At 40.7% G+C, this 22,572-nt stretch overlaps 1 long non-coding RNA gene across 1 annotated transcript; it reads left to right on the forward strand.

Moving 5' to 3' along the window:
• The first annotated feature begins 6,885 nt into the window (after positions 1–6,885).
• On the forward strand, positions 6,886–14,453 carry LOC149314600 (uncharacterized). The gene is made up of 3 exons (XR_016281128.1): positions 6,886–7,075; positions 9,933–10,026; positions 14,128–14,453. It is a non-coding gene; the product is annotated as an uncharacterized LOC149314600 (long non-coding RNA).
• Positions 14,454–22,572: the final 8,119 nt, after the last annotated feature.

Here is a 22,572-nt window from a genome sequence, read left to right on the forward strand (position 1 = left end):
ATTGCAGCTAATTGATTTTTGTATAAAAACTTTGTTTTTTAAAAAAGTGCTATTTGAACAAACAAAAATGTCAAAATATGTCCTGAAATATTTTTTAAAGTTATTAAGAATGTGTAAAAACTCCTGCAATCTTATGGCTGTGAAAAAACCTTCTAAAATAGTTCTTCCTTGTATGCAAGAATGATGTAAGTGAAGATCTGCATCCGTAAAGGGCAGAAATATTTTGCAGAGCATGTTATGGGATTGCATAACCTCTGGGCTTAATTCAGCATGATAGTACTGATCAATAAAGCCCTTAATCATACTCCTGCAGATAATGCTTTAAATTTTTAGCAGTCTCCCTGCCACAAGGGAAAGATTGTGAGTTGATGTGAGATATTTGTTATCTCTATTCACTTGCGGTTATAAACATAATCACAAAGACTTATCAAAACAGCTCTTAAAATAGGTCCATTTTGTAATGTTGCATCATGATGTCAAGTACACATAGAATCACAAAATCATAGAATCTAAAGAATTGAAAGAGACCACAAAAATCAACTAGTTTAACCCTCTTGCCATGCAGGAATGCACAAATACAGTGCAGTTGGCCTTCCACATTTGCAGCTTTGACTTTTGTCGATTCGACTATTTGCAGATTTGATTAATATGTTCTCTCTAGGAATCTCTCTCCAGTGCAATTCTACTGGAAGTTGACCATACAGTTGTGCTGGAGAACCTAATGTTCCTTGAGAAAATATTTCTCTGGGCATTTGTAGGTCCTCCAACATGATTCTGTGATCAACATCTCAATATAGATATTCTTCCAATTTTTTTTGGTTTTTGACAATTCCACCAACAGTGAAGGTATGTATGTCCAGGAAAGCAGCCAAATGGCTGATAAGCCAGCTAGTTCTTAAACAAACAAACCCCCAGATAGCAGAATCAGTGCAACCAACACAGTCTTGGAGATACAAAGCAGTATCAGCAGAAGGATTACCCAAAGAGTTGTCAGATGATCTGAGATTCAAGGTATCAGATAGGCAGATCGGTGAGGCAGTCCAAGATCAAGGTTTCTGGATAATCAAGATAGTCAGCAATCTAGGAAACAAGGGTTTGTTCCAAGAACCCACAGGAGCCAGAGACAGAGTCTTGCCTTCAGAGAAGTCACATAACCACTGGCAAAGAGCCACACCTGCTCTAGCTGCCTAAATAGGCCAGCAGCAGGCCTTCAGGTGTGTCCAATCACAAACATGCTTCTGATAAAGCCTCTGTGATTCGCAAAGGCCCTCTTTTTCAGATCAATGCTCCCTGAAGGTAAACACACTTCCCAGACCCTCTTCTATGTCCATAGTTTTGACCCTAGGCAGACTTGATTCCTGGGCCTCTGGATGGGCCACAGACTCTGCTCCAACAGTTAGGGCCAGCCTCAGGCTCCCCAATTACAGGTTCAGGTCCCAGGGGCTATGGCTCATCCTCTGAGTCCTCCAAATCATCCTCCAAGCTGGACATGACACTACGTCTTTTTTACATTTCCAGCCAGTATTTTTGTTTTCTTTAAACATTCTCAATATTTTTATGGTGTTAAATGCCATCTATAAAAAGATTTGTACATATTTTCTCTTAGCTTCACACTCGGTGTTTGTTTTATTTTCATTTGCCATAGTCTTTCCCAATATTCTAATTGTATGGGTTCATTTAAATCCATTGCCCACTTAATCATAATTTTAATAATAATAATAATAATAATAATAATAATAATAATAATAATAATATTTATTTGTATACCGCCCTCTGGCAAACCAATCTGGGCGGTTAACAACAGTAAAATATAAAATATGACAATTAAAAACACTTTATCCCTTCCCCCTTAAGACAGTATTAAACAGTATAACATATTAAAACACAATATCAATGCATAAAAACAACAATTAAAAACTAAAAACCCTGATATCCCTCTGTTGATCCTCAACCATCACTAAGATGGGGCCACGGGAGGAATGAGGGAATCAGGGAACCTGGGCCGGGATGGTTAATCTGGAAAGGCCTGTTGGAAGAGATCCGTCTTGACCGCTTTTTTAAAGCTGTCTAATGATGTTATCTGACGGATCTCATCCGGCAGGTCGTTCCAGAGTTTGGGGGCGACAGCAGAGAACGCCCTCTGGGAGCTCGCCGCAAGCCTAGATTTTAAAGGCTGTAGTAAGTTCTTCCCAGAGGACCGGAGAGCGTGGGGAGGATTGTACGGGAGGAGGCGGTCCCTGAGATAGCTTGGACCCAAGCCATTTAGGGCTTTAAAGGTGATAACCAACACCTTGTACTGGGCCCGGAAGCTGATAGGCAGCCAGTGGAGGGACCTCAAAACTGGAGTAATGTGGTCCCTCCTAGATGTTCCTGAGACAAGCCTGGCTGCCATATTTTGAACCAGCTGTAATTTCCGAGTCAAGCACAGGGGTAGCCCCATGTAGAGTGCATTACAGAAGTCAAGGCGTGAGGTTACCAGCGCGTGCACAACCGTCTCGAGATCCCTTACTTCCAGAAAAGGGCGCAGCTGGCGTATCAGCCGAAGCTGATAACAGGCACTCCTGACCGTCGCATTTACCTGATTTGTCATCAGGAGCGACGAGTCAAGGAGCACCCCCAGACTGCGAACACAGTCACTGGAGGAGAGTGTGACCCCATCCAGGGCTGGAGGTTGCAACCCAATTCTTGGTTTCGGGGCCGCTACCATGAGCACCTCCATCTTGTCTGGATTCAGTTTCAATCTGTTTTTCCTCATCCAGCCCATTACCGCCTGAAGACATTCATTGAGAGAAGAGATGCCATCGGAATTCGAGGCCGACGAACGAGATACAGAGAAATAGATTTGGATGTCATCAGCGTACTGATAACACCCAGCACCATGGCTCCGTATTATCTCACCCAGCGGCTTCATATAGATGTTAAATAACATCGGGGACAAAATAGCCCCCTGAGGAACCCCACAAGTGAGGTACCTCTTACTGGAGCTACAGTCCCCGAGTAGCACCCTCTGAGACCTGCCCGAGAGGAAGGACCGGAACCACTGCAAAGCAGTGCCCCCGATACCTAACCCCCTCAGGCGGTCCAAGAGGATGCCGTGATCTATAGTATCAAAAGCCGCTGAGAGGTCTAAGAGCACCAACAGGGTCACACTCCCCCTGTCAATGCTCAGACGCAGATCATCGGTCAAGGCAACCATCGCAGTCTCAACCCCAAAGCCTGTCCTAAAGCCAGTTTGAAATGGGTCTAGATAATCAGTTTCATCCAAGACAGCTTGGAGCTGAAGGGCAACCGCCCTCTCGATCACCTTGCTCAAAAATGGCAGCAATGACACCGGCCTATAATTCCTCATATCCAGGGGGTCTAGGGAAGGTTTTTTCAGGAGTGGCCTAACCGCCGCTTCCTTTAAACAAGATGGAACATGTCCTTCCCTGAAGGATGCACTGATGATATCCGTGAGGAATCTCATCAATGCATCCCCCCCCCTGGACGGCCAGCCATGATGGGCAAGGGTCGAGAGGGCAAGTTGTCTTCCTCACCTTACCAAGCAGCTTGTCCACGTCATCAGTACTCACAGATTGGAACTGATCCAGTATGACTACATCGGCGGAGTCACTGGATGCCTCACCTGTTGACTCTGTTTCAACAGTGGCATCTAGGTCAGCTCTTATCTGAGAGATTTTGTCTGCAAAGAAGTTGTTAAACGCATCACAGCAGGCCGTCGTTGGGTTAAGTAAGGGATTTGGCGCAGGGGGCACCTGCGTCATTTCCCTCACCACCTTAAACAGCTCTGCTGGACGGGACTCTGCAGACGCAATACGTGCAGAGGAGAAGGCTCTCTTCGCTGCACGTATTGCCTCCCGATAGGAACGAAGAAAGTTCCTATGGCGAGTTCTGTCGGATAAGAGTCGAGTCTTCCGCCACCTGCGCTCTAGCCGTCGTCCAAACCGCTTCATCTTCCTCAGCTCTGGCGTGAACCAGGGCCTCCGATTTGGGGCGGGATGGCAAGGGCGCTTGGGAGCGATTGTGTTGATAGCCCTGGTAAGATCGGTGTTCCAGGTATTGACCAGGGCAACGACAGGATCACCGGCATTCCCAACCATTAAACCCTCTAAGGCTGTCTGGAATCTAATGGGCTCCATCAGCCTTCAAGGGCGGACCATTCTAATGGGTCCGCCACCCCCGGTGGGGCAGATATTGGCTCTAAGTTTCATCTTGACCAGGAAATGATCCGTCCATGACAATGCGGAGGTACTTACCACCTCCACCCACGGATATTCCTGTTCCGTACTGAAGACCGCATCGAGTGTATGACCTGCGCAATGTGTAGGCCCGTTGACCAATTGGGATAGGCCCATGTTTGTCATGGTATCCATGAACTCCCGAGCCGCGCCTGTTAAGCTGGTCTCGAGCGGGATGTTGAAGTCCCCCAAAGCTAAAAGTCTGGGGGTCTCCAACAGCAGCTCAGAGACCAGCTGTGTCAGCTCAGTCAGGGAGTCTGCTAGACAACGGCGTGGCCGGTAGACTAGCAAAATCCCCAATCTATCCCTGGTCTTCAGGCTGAGGTACATACACTCGAAATGGACTGTTTCCTCTTCTAATTCAAATTTAAGAATTAATTTATATAATTTTGGAATTTGCTTTTTAGAGTTTTTTTATAATATTTTCCAATTCTGATTCTGCAAGTCCAATTCCATTAATTTTATTATCCATCAAAAAAATCTTTCCTTTAATTGTCTGTATGTAAACCAATTGCAAGAGAAGTCTTCACTTAATAAATCTTCCTGTGTTTTCAATACCCTTTTACCTTGTTGTATTTTTGTAATATCAGCGTAAGTTACCCAATAATTTTTCCATAATTCTTCTCTTCTAAACATCACTTCATTAGTGGAGGCCCACATTGGAATTTTAGGGCACCATCTGGCTTTATATTTAAGCCAAATTCGTAAACGGGATTTCTGTAAAAAGATTTTGGCTGCTCTATGTAATCCTGGGCTTTGTAGTTTTACAAGGCCTCTAGGTTGGTGCCTGACAAAACTACAAATCCCAGGATACTGTAGGATGTTCCCAGGCATTGCATGACTATTATTTGCTATTTGACATTTTTAATTTGTTGCCTGTTTTACTGAACCCTTTCCTGTAATGTTATGTATTATTTATATGTATTATGCTATTATTTCTTAGATTGTATGCCATGGACAGGTTTACTCTTATCTATTTTATTGTTTGTATGTACAGCGCTGTGCAAATCTACAACTACAACAACAACAACAACAACAACAACAATAATAATAATAATAATAATGGAGCCATGGTAGTTAAAGTGGTGTCAAAACTCAGTATTTCTACATGTTGATGTGCCCATAATTATTGGCAAGTGAAGGAAAGTTAGTGTGGTATAGTACAGACTGTCAATATCATAATAGTCACTTTGTCAGTTCTTTTAAACATTATAAATGAATTCTATAGTGAGAAAAATGTCTTTGGCCAAACATGTTTATGCTGCCAATTATTTAGAAAAAACAAGAATACTTTGTTGCAACACATATGGTCACAGAAAACAAACATGTGTACAATGTCACAGTTTCACACTGACCTGATGCTTTCATTATGGCTAACCCCATTCTTGCCAATGCATTTGGAACACTCAGAAGGAAAGAATAGACATGCACATAAAAAACACAGTTTTAAAAGGGTTAAACACAGCCATTGCTTTCATCCCTAATTTTAAGAAACACGTCAAGCAAAATTGCTGACCAAGCATGAAATAGTGGAGATTATCAGATGGTGATGGGCAGGGTTGGTATTGGTCTCCCATCCTTATCCTGTCCATGACTGCGATGGCACAACGGCCTTTCATAACGTAGCACTTATCCTGTCATTGTCCTGTTATTGAAGTGGAATTGTATTAACGCAAACTCCTGTTACTACAAAATACCAGGACAATTCCACCTTAACGACAGGGCAATGACAGGATCAGCATAGGATTATATGGAAGTCTTTTGCACGATTGTGGTCAATCACACTTCCTGGATGGGACAATGTCGAGATAAATATGATGTTGTGTGAATGTCCTTCCCACAATTGTGTGGGAAGGACAGGACAAGGATGAGAAAAGGATGGGACAAGGATATCCTTTTCCAGTCTGATAATCTGCCATGAGATCATACAGGTGAATTAGGTTAAATAGGAACCACATTATGTGAACTATCAACCTATTTAAGTATGACTCTTTGAGATGTGCAAAGCAAGAGAGGGAAGGCTACCTAGTGTGAGAGCAGCTTGAGCAGCTTATCTTTCCCAGATGTCTTCCCCAGCTTCCCCTGGACAAAACACCTGAGTCCCAGGAAGAATCCAAATGCTGGGTTGCTCCTCAGCAGGCCTGTTATTGGAAGGTCAAGCCGAGAATCCAGCCCCCAAAACTTATGACTTAAAATGAGGGATAAACCCTCAGGCCAACCCCAAGGGCAACCTCCTACACAACCCTTGTGTTTTACAAACTGAAAGGCTAGTTCTTTTTCACCAAATGGGTGCCATAGGTATTCATTGAATTTCTATTTTCTCCTCCCACTATCTGACAAGCAATCACCTATTTAAGATACCACCACAAATCAATTGTCAATGTTCCCAGTCAACAGGTAGGGGAGGAAACATGGAAAGGAGAAAACTGTGATGTTTATCACACTATACTCTTAAAGTGCTACTATTCCACTTTGACTCCTCTAGCTGCCTCCTGTTGCATTCTGGGATTTGCAGTTTTAAGGAGGGGTATTTAGAATTCTCAGGCAGAGAACTTCTCTACCTGAGAATTCTAAATACTCCTCCTTAAAACTGCCAATACCAGAATTTTTTTTTTCAAGGAAGCTGGCCTGAAGCTATTGGGGGCTTTATAGATCAAAACCAACACCTTGAATTGAGCTTGGATGCAAATTGGAAGACAGTGAATCTCTTGTAAAAAACTTTCCTGTAAAATTGGTGTTATATGGTCTCCAAAACACAAACCTGACAATAATCTACACACTACAATTTGCACTGGTTGTTACTTCTGAACTTTTTCCAAGAGAACGTCCCTATTAAGGTATTACAGTAGTCTAATAAAAACAAATGTTCACTTTCCTGTAATCCATTATAGTATTTAGGTTTCTAAAACATGCACCTTTCAGGTCTTAAGGCATTCTGTTGCACCAGCAGTGTAATGTCACAACATATGATTTCAGATCAGAACTATAGGAACATGTCAAAATGATCAAAGTGCAGAAGATATGGTCAGAAGAATTTAAGACACTTATTTAAGACACTTGTTTTTTTAATAACTTATTAATTTGTTGCATTCCTTTTCTCCAATGAGCTGAAGATAGCATATATGGCTACCTTCTTCCCAATTTTATCCTCACAGCAATCCTGTGAGGTAAGTCTGGATGTGAGAGAGTAGACAAAATCATCCAGTAATTTTAACAGTTCAGCAATTTTCTGCCACAACACACTTGATTCAGTTATACAATGGACCCCTCCCATCCATGGGGGTTTGTTTCCTTTTCTCTGCCCCCACAGATGGCAAGTACAGTGGGCCCTTGGTATCCACTGGCAATTGGTTCCAGGACCCCTCCCCCCCATGGATACCAAAATCCATGGATGTTCAAGTCTCGTTACATACAATGGCATAGTAAAATGGTGTCCCTTTTATAAAATGGCAAAAATGGCTTGCTTTTTGGAATTTATATACATATTTAAGTATTTTCAGACTATGGATGCTTTAACCGTGGATCCATGAATAAAAAATCCATGGATACCTAACTGTAATGTAGGCAGTCATGTCTCACATATAACCACTGAATAATATAGGGTGGGCTGATCTGTGGGTGGTCAAGTCCATGCATCCCAGGCCACCTGAACAAAGGATCCACTGTATACTGTATTAACCTCCCCCCCTTCAAACACACACACAATATGAAAGTCACTATTGTTCCCATGTCTTTAACAGATGATAAATTGAAGAAGAAGGCCGTCAACACTTATATACAGAGGCATAATGTTTTCTAATTTGAGCTATTCTGGTATTAGTATTTACAGTGGCATGGTACAGTGGAGAAAGTGTGTGTGTAGATACAGATTCATTTCTAAGTGACTCAGTTTCATCTTTAACCCTTCAGGATATTTCTCTTTTTCAATAAATGGAATTCTATTTCTGAAGTATGTTCAAGCCATTGCATTCATTTTTATGATACTATTTTTTTACAGCATCCTTTAATGATGCTTGCTTTTGCAATGACATTGAAAACAAGCTCCATAGCCGCACAGTAACACACATTGGATAAATAACTACTGAGGAGAATTGAAACCTATGCACATCCATATTTTTCAATTATTTTTTAACAGCTACGTATACATATGGACAACAAATTGGGCTGCAGTTATTATATTGATAAACCTGAATGTACTGGGGCTTAGAGAGGCTCTATTGCTAATAAAATGATTGAGTCTGCTTCACGTAATGACACAGACGGTCAATTCCTCTTGTGTGACACCCTCCCCCTCAGAAAAAAAGGCTTCTGCTGATGATACAGTTGGGAAACTATTTCAGAGCATGATAAATGTGTATTGCTCTTGTACTTAATGTACTGATCTTGTCTCACTTTGTTCGGTGTAGTAGATGGATGGTGTGATCAGTTTCCTTCCCCACTGTCACATCTGAATGCAGTTTTCATCTTTTCTTTTTGCAAGGAGGAAAGAGGGAGCAAAACTTGAGGAGCCTTTTGGCCTCAGAGAGAGGGAAGAAAATGGCTCACATGGAGCTTGTTCTCAATGTCACCCCAACAATGTCATTAGAAGAGATTGATAAGCAGGATGTCACGAAATGAATGTCATGACTAGACCCTGCTGTAGAAACATAATTCAATTGTTCCTTTTCTGTGGAGCTTCTGCTGTTCTCTCCCTGACTACACATAGCCACAGAGCCCCTTCTTTCTTAGCTTCCCACTTCCTCAGTTTTTTAATAAGCATGTTGCCAGCTATGTCTGCTTTCTGCTTGATTTGCTTGCCATGTTCATGAATCCAAACATATTACCAAGCAAATCTTGGTTTATGAAAGCTTCCTTCTTGCCCAGGACAGCTGATCTGCACCTGCACCACAGAAATAATCCTGTTTGACACCATTTTTCACTGCCATGGGTGAATGCTATGGAATTCTGGGGATTATAGCTTGTTGGGGGCAACCAGAATTCTGTCAGAGAAGGCTAAATGTCTCACAAAACTACAACTTGCAGGATTCCATAGCATTAAGCCATGGCAGTTCAAACCAGATTATTTCTGCAGTGCAGATGCTGCTGCCATCAACTAGATGAAGGTGATTGCTAATTTTTCTTACCTTCTACTACTACTAGTAGGTCTGGAAGCCTTGGCCTTCTGACGCCAAATGAGGAAAATCTTTTAGTTCATGTAGTCAAACATTTCAACAGTACACTGTCCCTTGCTCATGAATACAGACATATTACCAAGCAAACTTTGGTTTATGAAGGCTTTCTTCTTGCCCAGGAGAAAGTGACTGCTTGCTAACTTTTTTTTTCTGTCTACTACTCATATTGTGGTCTGTTACATTTGGAGGCTTTGGCCCCATATGAGTAAAATCTTTAGTCTATCGTCTACACTGATGGACAGTAGATCGATGAAAATGGTGTTTGGTTCACATTTTGATAAGAACTTTTCAGAATTTGTTGACTTATTTATATATTTCAGGAAATAAACTTAAAACATTTTAGTGGAAGAAACAATTATTGCACAAAAATATTGTTTCCAGGGAGAGTGGGTTTTTTTTTTTTGCACAAATATAATTGTTTTACCAAAAAGTCTTACAATGTAATAAATAATAACTAAAAAATAAAAATGTACAGAAGCTCATCCAGTGTGTAAAATCTTTGGAAATTATTTAATTTTAACAGCAAGAATCAAGTAGGAAGACATATGAACGCCCAAGAAATTCTTGCCAAGATCAGCCTCCATCTCCAACAATGGTCCTCTAAACATGAAAGGGAGGTAAGAGAAATTATTTTTGCCCTTCTGATTCTTTGCTGTGTTTATCATCCTATTACTTGCTGTCCTACATTATTATGTTAGCATACCCAACTATTTAAGTCCCCCACCATGCCATTTGGTAACCATTCCCTACATGTCCCAGTGTGAAGTAGATGAAAAATTCCTCCAGTGATTCCATACCAATGAAAACCTCCTACCCAACCCCAAAGCAAGAGGCAAAAACCTGAACTAATTACTGGAAAGAGAAGGCAGAAAAGCTGGAACTGAGGCTAGCACTAGCCTGGATAGTGGCATGTACCACTCCTTTAACCCAATGTCTTGATACTCAGTGTTGTGCTGGACTTTCCCTTCCTTCTCTGCAAGCAATGAAGTGAAAGACTTCCTCCATGGTCACTCCACAGACTCCACATGGTGAGGTCTGATTTGTTTGTTTTGTTTTTGACAAAATATTTCCCACTTTGGTGCATTTTCTTCATGTATTTTGATGGAAAGAACTAAAGATTATAAATAAATAAATAAATAAATAAATAAATAAATAAACGTGGAGAGAAAGCATACATTTGCCCACTCTGGACTGGTATTTCTGACAGATTTTCCCAGAGCAGACTGAATATGCCAGCATTTGAACCTGAATTTTTGCATGACAAAATATGCTCCACCACTGAGTTGTACTTTTTTTCCACTGTGCCCTTGAGGTGCGGTTCCTTTCCTATATTTTTATGGCCTGCATTATACTAATGCCTTTGTTTCTCACACAACTCCTACCACAAAATCACATTTAGTTAACTTTCTTTTATTATTAAACATTGTAATAGATGTGTTCCCACATCTCCATGTCCTTATCCCAGCATTACATAGGGAAAGATAAATATATTCACTTAACCATAATTCTTGCTTTCCTTAAGTAATTGATAAACAATAAAACAGAAGGTCTGAGAATCAATTTTTGAGAATTAGCTCTGAGTGGCTTCTTAATAAACCATTGGCCTCCAGGTATTTTATATAATTAAGGGAACATCAGCCTGTTGCATTAAAAGAAACCAGTTAAGTTTAATTAATTTTCAGTGTGTACTTATTATACAATCAGATCCATTTCAGAAGGCATACTAGTCTCCTCTCCAGTTGGTCATTTATAATAATAATAACAACAATAATAATAATAAACCATTTCTTCCTAGCTTGAATGTATTGCTTTCTGCAGTAGTTGTGACCAGATTTATAGGAAGCAATATGTCTAAATATCATGGATATTTTCTGACAAAACTTCCTTGGCTAACAATAGTTGATCCAAATGGAGGCAGGAGAAAAAACTTCCACTTCTATAGATCACGTACTTCTATTTGTTCAGAATCACCAAGAACCATGATTAAATTCAGATTTGGCACAGGATGTTGGCTGTCATAGGAAAAAGGTGTATTGTGTACTGTGCATTTATAGAATCATAGAATCTTAGTTAGAAAAGACCACAAGAATCATTAAGTCCAACCCCCTGCCATGCAGGAATACACAACTGTAACACTCACAAAAAATGTCCATCCAATCTTTGCTTAAAGGCCTCTAGAGATGGAGAGTCCGCCATCCTGAGACAGTCTCTTCCACTGTTGAACAGCTCTTACTGCAAAAAAGTTTATCCTAACATTTAGATGGAATCTGTTTTCTTGTAATTTGAATCTATTGGTTCATGTTCTAATCTCTGGAGTAGCAGGAAAAAAGCTGACTCAATTTTCTTCAGATATTTAAAGATAGCTATCATGTCACATCTCAGGCTTCACTTTTTCAAACTAAGCATACCCAACTCCCTAAGTCACTCCTCATAAATCTTGGTTCCCAAACCTATGATAATCTTGGTTGATCTTTTCTGAAGTCACTCCAGCTTGTTGATATCATTCTGAACTGTAGTGCCCAAAACTAGACTATTTCAGATGAGTTCTGACTAATTCAAAACAGAGTGGGACTACCACTTCCCTTGATTTTGATACTATACTCCTATTGATGCAACCCAGAATTGCATTGGTATTTTTGGCATGACACAGTTGACTTATATTTAGCTTGTGGTCCTTTTAAGTCTCCTAGATTTTCCCCCCATATGTATTGCTTCCAAGCTAGGTGTCACCCATCTGACAGTTGTGCATTTTATCTTTCCTGCCTAGGTGTAGTAATTTACATTTATCTCTGTTCAAATTAATTTCATTAATTTTGGCCTAGTTCTCCAATCTGTCCAGGTCATTTTGAGTTATAAGCCTGTCTTCTGAGGTTACTTTTCCTAATTTGGTGGCATCTGCAAATTGCATGAGTATGTCCTCCATAACACCAGCCTAGCATAGAACCCTGAGGCACCCCACAAGTAACTTATGTCCATGATGAAGATAAACCATTTGTGAATACTCTCTGTGTTTGGTCTGTCAGCCAATTACAAATCCACCTCACTGTAACACTGTCTAGCACACAGGTCACTAGCTTGTCTGCAAGAATATAATTTGGTTTTGTGTAGATGAGCCCTAAGAGATTCAGTATAGCACAACAAATTATAGAATGTTTCATCCAGTATATGAAGTGCTACCCATAATTTCAGGTATAAATACACAACGTTCATGTTTTGGGTGCAAACAGTGAGACAAAAGGAAAATGAAATGCAAAATGTACTATTGGCCATGTTTGCTCATCTGTCTGCTTAACTTTTTTTCTGGGCTGTATACTTTTAAAATGTTAAATGCTGTTTTATTATTTTATGTATACTGTTATTTTATAGATGCACACTACTTACATAAAACTGCCTGAACCCTCATTTGTTCATTGTTTTCATGAGATTTGTTCCTGCTCTTCAATCTATGAGGAGTGTGAAAAAATAGTATCCCATTACTTGCTTCATGCGATTAACTTTTTTAAAATGTAAAGGATTAGTCTCTCAGTAAGTTATTCAGGCATCATTAGGAATCTGTAGAATAGCATCATTGGAGATACACATACACATGTACGTACACTGAGATGTAGCAAAGAAATGTGTGTGTGTTGGGGGGGGGGGTCAAATAAACCATGCCAAATGAGAATGACATGGAAATCTTTCTTACCTATTTAATCAAGTCTTAATTTTCTGTAACCAGGGAAAACCTCGATTTCACATCAGTTCCACTGATTCCTATGACCCTCCTCCTCCCTCTCTCCTGCCGCTGCCTTCTCTTCTCATACAGAATACATTGAGTGGGCCCTATGAACAAAAACATAATTTGGTACTGATTAAAATTTAATGCTCAGGTGATTGGGTTTGCACATTGAAAGAGCAGCAAGCCTTCATCAGAGCAGCAGTACATGGAATGGGTCCAAACAAGCCATCCATCCTGCAAAAGTGACAGGTGCATTTATTAAAATGTCTCAGGCCTATAAATTAGTCCAAGAATTGAAATAATTTTTCCCCTGGGATAGATATATAAATATATTAAACCTGGCCCACTAAAGACAACCACAATAGCAATTATGAAATATTTCCTTTTCACCTCTTTGTTTTAAGCCACTTATTCCCAGTTACTTATATTTGAAGGAACAAAGTGACAAGGTAGCCAAGGCAATTCTCTTACTAAGTTACATGTAGCACTGGTGTATCCTGTCTTGCACCAGTGTAACTCACAATTTATTTTAAAAGAAAACCCTACAAATAGCTTATGTACAGGAATAACAAGAAAACTACAACAGGGAAATGTGAGACATAGTGCAGCTGTATTTCCAGCAGAATCAAAAGTCAGGAGTAAACTGGAACATATCAAGTTGTCATACAGTGATTCAAACTATGAGTCAACCAGTTTTCATTGTTTGCTGCCAACAGCCTTTACCGTATATTTGTCACAACAGTATACATAAAAAACAAGCAATTAATCCAATTAAAGTAGCACAAAAAATAGAGAAACACAAATAACCAACAGTAAAAAGACAACAATCCTGTATTCATTAAAATTAAAAAATCCCCTTGGCAGTTAACATTATTCCAGTTCAGAAAATTAGCTCTTTATTTCTTTGCTGCTAATGCATATAAAACTATTCTATAAGATTCAAAATATATCCATAACCTCCAGCAGTAATTTAATTTTAAAGGTATCTGTTGATTTTCAGAAGTCTTTGAGAAGAACCAAGAGCTCTGTGAAGAACTTGAAGCTGTCAAACAGCCGAAGCCGTGCCAGCAAACTATTGAAAGGCCTAAATGCACGATGGCTGTGGAAGACTTACTGGCTGAATCTGAAGAAGCAGTAGAAAAAGCACAAGACACCAAGTGGATCCCAGCCAAAATTGCCAAGAGAATCAAGAAGACAGTTTTAGGGTGCACCTGCAAAGGCCACTGGTAGAAACAAGAAGTGTGGCTGCCAGAAGCAAAAACTGCTCTGCTCTGAGGATTGCTGCTGTGAGGCTGAGAAGTGCTGGAACAGGGACCACTGTTTCTTGGAGGCAACACTCATGGATGAGCAAATGGGGGATGCCAAGGACCTTGACTTCAGTCTGGAAGATCCCACACTCGTGACGGCAGGAGACACTTTCTTTGCACCTCCAGGGGTCACACAAACTAGAAAGATAGGAGACTCCAAGAACCATGGAGGGAAGTGGCTTTCATGAAACAGTTCTTAGAATTTTATGGGAAACAGAGGTGGACAATTTCAAAAATGTTGAAGCCATGAGGGGAGAAAAACTTTTATTCAGGGTTTTTATTGCAGAGAGGGGAAAAAATATATATGCAAACTAATTTTCTTGTCAGCATGAACCATATTTTGGATTACAACTCCCAGTATTTGCAACCACACTTGGGGTAGTTATAGTCCAAGCTATGCTTTAGCAATATGAAATGATTTGTTTAACTTAGCATATCAAATTGTACTGTTTGACATTGGTGAGATTTTAAAATATGATGGATCCCTCATTCTCTCCCTGGGCCTTGGGAGAAGCAACTTAGGAACATCCTGAGAGTATTGGCACTACTCAGGAACATCCTGAGAGTATTAGCCAGCCTGAATAGCATAGATGTTGGCAAGAGAACATGGCTACATAGCCTGAAAAACCCACAAAAAACAATCCACTGCCAGTCATGAAGAAGAAGAGGAACTGTGTTTTAAGTCTGCACCCCAATTAAAGTGGACTTTGTGGAGGGCTCCTGAGTTGGAGACAGAGGACTGTCATGTTTGACTTTGTCCTGTAGATAAGCTAACCTTTAATTAATTTTTTCATATATAGTTGTTTAATAAATGAAATCTGAAGTGATGCTTGACTATATCCTGTAGATAAGCTAGCCCAACCTTTAATTAATTTCTTAATGTATAGTTGTTGAATAAATAAAATTTGAAGCATATCAAAAAAATAAAAAGGGGGGTAAAAGTGGGAATTTATCATGGTTTTGAGTGGAAAATCTGGATATTTGCATGTGCATGTGGACTGCACTCCACAGCAATATTGGCATGAGACCAGGGGGAGGAGTTCAGTAATATGTATATTTGCATACATAGGGGAGATGAAAAAACAGAATGGCCTCAGCCATTTGGCCACACATATTGCAATTAATTGGAATAGATCAATTCAAATGGAAGCACTGTGTGGCCAGGGCTAATATCGGATTGTGTGGTGATTGTAAGGACAAGCACACAGTTGCTGCATATCTCAATAACCTGGAGGTAAGCTAGGTTTTTCTGTCAGTGTAGATGCACCCTAATTCGTAATCAACCTTAGCCAGTATGAGTTATAGAGAAACATGATGGGAGTTATAATAGAACATCTGTAGAGTTTCCATCCCTGTTCTAGTCTGTCAATGCCTTTATTTTGGAAAAAGGTATCCCCAGCTATACCATTTGAGATACCATGCAGTGCAGATAATGAGGACTTCACATAGGACCTAACACATGCAAAGAATATTCTTCAACATGTTCTTATAGGGACTAATTCCACATGGATGCTTATTTTAAGCCCACTTTTTTAAACTGAATATCTGCTGATAATATTCATCTCAATCTTCTTTTGGTTGTGAATACTCAAAGTCAAGAAGTAGGTTAGAAGGATAACAGATATGAACTACTAGTCACACTGTTATTAAACACATATCTAAGAGTTTTCTAGACCTTCAGTGTATGCACCACAAAATGGCATAATCTTACTTACTTTCTTTAGTTATTTAAAATTCAGCTTTTTTTTGCAAACTCACAAAACATATTACTGTTACATATAAGAGCATGTGTGTACACACACAGGGTGTGGCCACAAAACAATGAAGATTCATGTTAAAGATTGTTGTTAACTGCATTAACACAACTAACACAAAATTACCTATCTGGATTGACTCTTAAAGATCTTTGAGAATTGTGCTAAGCATTATTAAGTACAGTAGTATTTTTTGTCTACTTAGGCATAAGTAAAACTGGAACCACTCCACCACACTGGCTCTCTGCACAGTTCTCTAGCTAGTGGCTTTTCAGCAAACCCTGCATTTCTGTATGTTATAGAATGACAATGACAACATGTTGAAGGGAAATTGTCTTCACCAAGCAGAAGTGCAGATCATTTTCCAATGAAAATATATGTGAATGTATTAAGGGAAGGATTTTGCCAAAGTCATCTTACATAATAGGTTTAATAAAAGAAGATACTAAAAATAAAAGGCATGCATTGAATGTGTATGAGCACTGGCTGACATTTTTGTAAACTGATCTCAATACTTTCTCAGCCAAGATGTTATACTGGTGAGGACTATATTGGCCATCTGGCTCAAGGAAGGGAGAACCTCCCTCCCTGGCTTCATGTCAGCTTCATGAAGTGATGCTTGGATTATATCACCACCAGTGATGCAGATGCTTAGATGAGGAGGAGAAAAGGAATGCCAGTCCTAATAAAGTCATTTCAATAGTAATAATAAATAAGCTAGAGTATTCATAGATAGAGGAAACAGACAAAAAAGGCAACAAAAATAGAACTAAAGCACCACATTTAAAAATATTTCAGTATCATAATGAAATACTATATTTTCTATAGAATCTGATTTTGTTTCCTGCTCACCATAGCTGTAGGTGCTGTTGGAGTGGGTGGGGTCACTATTGAGTGCCTGGAAGACACAAGAAGCATTGCCACATATGTGTTGTGGCACATATGGCACTCGAACTGGAGTCAAGTCAGCCTGCCCTCTTGCCCTGTGGGTCAGTATAGGCTTTGGCTGGTCACCTTTGGGCCAGAGTAGGAATGCTGCACCTTGTCATCTGATTGGAAATGTTAGAAAAGGGTGCCAACAGGTTTTTTGCTTACCCTACACTGATTGCCTATGGAACATGTGGGAATGATTAGGTAGGTGTTTACCAGTAAATAAGTCATACATGGGTGTGTAGCCAAGGGTCCGTAGGGGAATTATATTATTATTGTTATTAGCTCAAATACTGCAAGAGGGGCTGGCTACGTGAGCCCACCGAAATCGCCCTCCCGATATGTATACGGAGTAGACCAGGGGATCCCAATAAATAAAGCTGAGACGGATATTAATAACTAGATGTCTAATTTATTGAAATAGGGGAAAAACACATGTGTTGCGCATACACTCACACACACACCCAGGACTCAGGAAAATTAGGGTTGGAAAATAGGAACAGATTTCAGGCGTTACTAATGGAGATGCTTACCAGAATGTAGACTCCCTCCGGGGAGCGAATGGTGTGTAGGACAGTGAGACAAGTCCGCTCCGCAGCCTGGGGGTGAGCAGAAATGCCGGCTACCAAAACAGAGGTCTGACTGACGTGGAGTAAGTAGACCTTGAAAATGGCGCGCTGAGCAGCCAAAGTGGGGACTTTTTATAGGCCAAATCTGGTCTGAGGCGAAGAGGCTGGCTTGGCCGAAACAAAGGTGTTCTAAAGATTTTCTTTTCACCTGGATGTCTGCTTTAGATAGTATAGAGGGCTTATGCCACTCGGACAATAGGTTCAAGGAGGAGGTTGATAGCTTCAGGGAAGGCAATCCTTTCACTCTTCCCAGCCTTGAGATAATCCCTTCATGCGACTTCCCCAGACCCTCTGAGATGTTAATATGGGTGCTCCCTCAGGGGAGGTGTACATGTCCTCTCGCTTTGCCAGTAATGGAGGACAGGCTGCTAGAGTTCATCCAGGGGTCATTAAGGGTTATCATTGATTTCAAAATTTATATGGAGCAGCATGGGTAACAGGTGGGTAGTGTGGAAAAGGGGAACACAAGGACAAGGGCACCTATAATGTGAAGGGTTGTTTCTAGATTAGTGTCTTGGGTTTTGTAGGTCTTGGCAGTTCAGAAGGGAATCACCTATGAGGTTAGTCTTGGCCACCTCTCCCTTTAAAGCTCAGGGCTTAGAGAGAGAGAGAGTGGTTAAGGCAGCTTGTCCTCATACATAGCTGACAGCATTGGTAACAGCCTGTGAAGTAATACAGTACAACTGGAGCTTACTTTGCTTGCCCTTTCATGGAGAGGGGTAGGCCAGGGAAGACCACCAGCCTCACCCAGTGTCTTCAGTAGGTCAGGAACCATTTCATTTTAGTGAAAAATAATGTTGAGAACATAGTGAAAAGGAGCATGATGGCATAATGACAGCACAATAACACCACCAAATAAATAAGGATAATCATAGAGAAATTATCAATCCTGCAGTTGCTCCTATGACACGAAGCTAGAGAATCCTATCTGCATTTTCATTTGAATTTTAAAAGAACTGTCCAATGTGCTGAAACCTGACCCTTCAATAGGTACAGTACCTTGGATATTTTGAAGGGAATGATTTTGGATGAAATGATTGCGATATGGAACATGTATGTTCTTTTAATTGTAAGTCACCTCAGTTGTCTTAGACAGAGAGGCAGGGTAAAAATAAGGCTGCTATTATTATTATTATTATTATTCAGATTAAAAACCCCAGGAGATTCATTTGGCCAGGGACATCAGAGCCACCAACTACCACTTCAAGGTAGACTAGCTATAGATATCTTAATTAGTGAATATTGTTATTAGTTTAATGTAAGTAAATAATTATTTTCTTTATTTCAGACTTGTGTCTCCAGTTCCCACTGGCCTTGTAGGTGTGTACGTATGTGTGTGTGTGTGTGTGGGGGGGGCAAATTAGGAGACAAGTGCTGAACCAGAATAAATTAAGGATTGCCCTGTCTGATGAAATGAATGTGGAAACTGACTCTTCCTGAAGTATTGGGCGACCCATTGAGCACTGAATGGCTGTGGCAGGATATCACTTGCAATCAAAATATATATTCTTCGATGATAGGAGTTGAAGAAAGCTAGAACAGGGAAAGCAAATTGTAGGCACTTCCACTCAGTGGACATCACCCTTCACACATAGGAGATGTTAAGAGAATGGGAAATATGTCAGCCTGATCTAGTTTTAGTGCCATTGACACAATTGCTCCTAAGCATCCTTTCCGATCTACCCCAAATCATAATTCATGGTATACAGAAAATCGTAGGAACATGAAGCAGATCTGACACCAACTAGAACGCCACTGGTGAAAAACTCAACTCTTATCCGACAAGACACACCATAAAGAATTTTTGTAGAATTTTGGAGTGGCAATACATGCAGGAAAGAAAACTTTCTTCTCTGCATATATTGCATCTGCGAACTCTCGTCCAGCAGAATTGTTCATGGTGATAAAAGACCTAACTCAGGTGTCCACCTCCCAGAACCCTTTATTAAAACCCTCTTCAGCCCGCTGTGACACTTTGAAAAACTATTTTGCAGATAAAATTTCTCGAATAAGAACCAACTTGGATGCTGGTATTATTGCAGAATCTGTGGGTGAGGTGTCCAATGACTCTGCAAATAGGATTATACTGGATCAGTCTGAGTCTGTGAATACTGAGGAAGTGGCCAAACTTCTTGGAAATGAATAACTATAGACCAGTCTCTTATCTTCCATTCTTAAGCAAGTTGATCGAGAGGGCTGTCCAACTCCAGGTAGTTTTTGATGAAACAGATTATCTTGAACCATTTCAAACCAGCTTCAGGGCAGAATATGGAGTTGAGACTGCTATGGTTGCCTCAGTGGATGATTTATGCTTAAGCATTGACAGGGGAAGTGTGGCCCTCTTGGTGCTTTTAGATCTCTCAGTGGCTTTCGATACCATCGACCATGGTTTCCTTCTGAAATGCCTGGAAGAATTGGGAATTGGGGGTACTGCATTGCAGTGGTTCCCGTCCTACCTCTCAGGAAGATTCCAGATGGTAATGCTTGGAGACAACTGTTCCTTTAAAAGAGAACTTAAAACTTTAAACTTAAAAACAAGGCCATCTTGTCTCCAATGCCATTTAATATTTACATGAAACTACTGGTAGAAATCATCCAAAGGCATGGGGCAGCTTGCTATCAATATGCTGATGACACCTAGATATTTCTCTCCATGCCCCAAGCTACAGTATTAACTAAAGATGGCATCTCTCCTCTGAATGAATCCCTTCAGGCAATATTGGACTGGATGAAGAAAAACAGACTGAAACTGAATCCAGACAAGATGGAGGTGCTCATTGTTGAGGGCCCAATCCAGGAATAGGGATTTGTCAACCAGTCCTGGACAGGGTCACACTTCCCATAAAGGACTGTGTTTGCAGTTTGGGGGTACTCCTGGATCTGTTGCTTCAGATGTCAGCTCAGATAGATGCGATGGCCAGGAGTGCCTGTTACCAGCTTCAGCTGATACACCAACTGCACTGCCTCTTGGAGCCTGAGGACCTAAAAACTGTGGTGCACACATTGGTAATCTCTTGATTTCTGTAATGCACTCTACATGCCTAGTTGAGAAACTTCAACTAATTTAAAACATGGCAGCCAGATTGGTCATTCAGAGCTCTAGGAATGACCATATAACACCTGTTTTGAAATCCCTCCACTGGCTGCCCATTAGTTTCTGGGAACATTACAAGGTATTGGTTATGACCTTTAAAGGCTTTCATGGCTTGGACCCAGCCTATAGAATCATAGAGTTGGAAGAGACCACAAGGGCCATCCAGTCCAACCCCTGCCATGCAGGAACTCTCAATCAAAGCATCCCCGACAGATGGCCATCAAGCCTCTGTTTCAAGATCTACAGGGAATGAGAATCCACCACTCTCTGAGGGAGTGGGTTGCACTGTCGAACAGCCCTTACTGTCAGGAGGTTCCTCCTAATGTTGAGGTGGAATCTCTTTTCCTATAGCTTGCATCCATTGTTCTGGGTCCTAGTCTCTGGAGCAGCAGAAAACAAACTTGCTCCCTCCTCAGTATGACATCCCTTCAAATATTTAAACAGGGCTATCATATCACCTCTTAACCTTCTCTTCTCCAGGCTAAACATCCCCAGCTCCCAAAGTTGTTCCTCATACGGCATGCTTTCCAGTCCCTTCAAAATTTTAGTTGCCCTCCTTTGGACATGCTCCAGTTTCTCAATATCCTTTTTTGAATTGTAGTGCCCAGAACTGGACACAGTATTCCAGGTGGGGCCTGACCAAAGCAGGTCTATCTATGGGAGCACATTCTCTCATATAATCCACCCCACGTTTAGATCCTTGGGTAAAAACTTGTTGCAGCCAATAAAAACTAGGCTTACTAAAGTCTCTCAAAGGACCTTTTCTCCTGTTGCCCCTAAAGTATGGAATGACCTGCCGGAGGAGATCCAGAATAATACCAACCTTGACTGCTTCAAAAAGGCGGTCAAGACAGATCTCTTCTGGGAGGCCTTCCCATATTAAAATGTCTGCTCCATCAACTGCCCATCTGCTTGCTTTTGTTAATATTTGTCTTGAATTGTCATTTTAAATTTGAGGACAGGTGGGTCTTTGGGTTATAGGGTTTTTATCATATTAATTATTATTTTATATTTTAATGTATTTTAATGCTGTTTAAATGTTGTAAGCTGCCTCGATCCAATTGGAGAGGCGGGATATTATTATTATTATTATTATTATTATTATTGCTTTATCACATTAGCAGATACTCAGCCTACTTGATGGGTGTTCAGCCAGAACAAAGCACTAAACTGAGTACTTTAACAAAGATTGTACCAGAAGGAAATTCAGCTAGACTGTAACAATGTGTCTCTGGACCCTAGTGGGGTGGTACAGTAGTTCAATGCCTGTACTGCAGCACAGGGTTATGAGTTTGATCCTAGGGGATCCAAGGTTCCATCCTTTCAAAGGTCAGTACAATGAGAACACAGCTTGTTGGGGGACAATTAGCTTACAGACTGTAAACTGTTTAGAGAGTGCTGAATTCACCGATAAGCGATATAGAAGTGTGCTATTGCTAAATGGTGCTAGGTGCTAAAAGAGAAGAGCTGTATTTGCTGACCTCCAGAAGAAGAGAGGCCAGAGTTTTACATCTATCACAATGGTGCCATGCTGCTGTGCATGATGGAATGGAGGTAGGGGCTATTTAAACTCTATTTCCTCTGGTTCTATCCTTTTCAGAGGTTATCTCAACTCACCCTCCAATCTCCAGTGCAGTATGAACATTGCTAATCATTTCAGGGCAATGTAAGACTCTCCTCCCCCTTTACCTGTTTCTTCCTACCCTGCACTGTACTTGGAGGACTTTGATA

The sequence above is a fragment of the Sceloporus occidentalis genome, unplaced genomic scaffold, assembly GCF_023333645.1.
Source record: "Sceloporus occidentalis isolate IW3139 unplaced genomic scaffold, rSceOcc1.0.p SCAF_4, whole genome shotgun sequence".
NCBI classification, from domain to species: domain Eukaryota; kingdom Metazoa; phylum Chordata; class Lepidosauria; order Squamata; family Phrynosomatidae; genus Sceloporus; species Sceloporus occidentalis.